The following is an 890-nucleotide window of genomic DNA, read 5'->3' as shown; positions in this document are numbered from 1 at the left end:
CACAACATATCAGTGTGGTCCAAACAGATAAAGTTTCGGTGGAAAATAATCCAGAAAGAATAATTTTCCGAAACCACAAATTTATTCCAGTCAAAAGCTCCAAAATGGGCTAGGTTCGGTACACTGCGGAAATTTCGCGGTGTACGATCAGAAATAAATTTCGACCCTTATAGCTCATCCAATTTCAACTTAACTAAGCAGGAAGTTCATACTTAGTCATAACATGCCTAATCATCAATTTTTAAGGAAATCCGAGCTGAAAATTCGTCCTCGAAAATTTTACGGTTCGTGACCGGCACGAACGATCGCAGCTTAATGACAACTATACCTCCGTATAAAAATTCCCTTGACATATCGGGAGATCATCTTATGAATGTCATAGCCTAAAGATATATTTTCCGACCCTTAGACTTATCGGAAAGACGAGGGGTTACAGTCTACCCTCCTTAAAAAGAGTTTCGTCCCCGAAACTCAAAAGCATTTCAGGCCACGATTTTTCCTTTTGGCTTTGACACTTACAATCCAAACTTTCAGACTCTCAGTCCGAATTACTCCCCTTAATTTCCTACATCTGGCACTCATTAATCAAGAGTCTGCCAAGTTCCTCCTTACTATTGTCCAAACAGATGACTCAAATCTGTTCCATTGCCATGGCCATACGGTCCATCGCCGAGACATCATTGCTTTCCCTAGCAGGTACGCTTCGTCTAGGAGGCATCTTGCTGAACAAGCGATTCTGAGTTAGCTTTCTTAAAGTTAGAATTCGAGGGTCTAACCATTAATCATATTCATTAGGTAGGTATCCCTACCATGGCATAACAGTAGCAAGGCATCATGTCAACAGCCGACTTAAACCAATATGACCAACAATCAGCATATATATGCAATGA

This window comes from Ipomoea triloba, chromosome 16 (assembly GCF_003576645.1).
Source record: "Ipomoea triloba cultivar NCNSP0323 chromosome 16, ASM357664v1".
In the NCBI taxonomy this organism is placed as follows: Eukaryota; Viridiplantae; Streptophyta; class Magnoliopsida; order Solanales; family Convolvulaceae; genus Ipomoea; species Ipomoea triloba.
Note: the sequence above shows the minus strand (reverse complement) of the source record.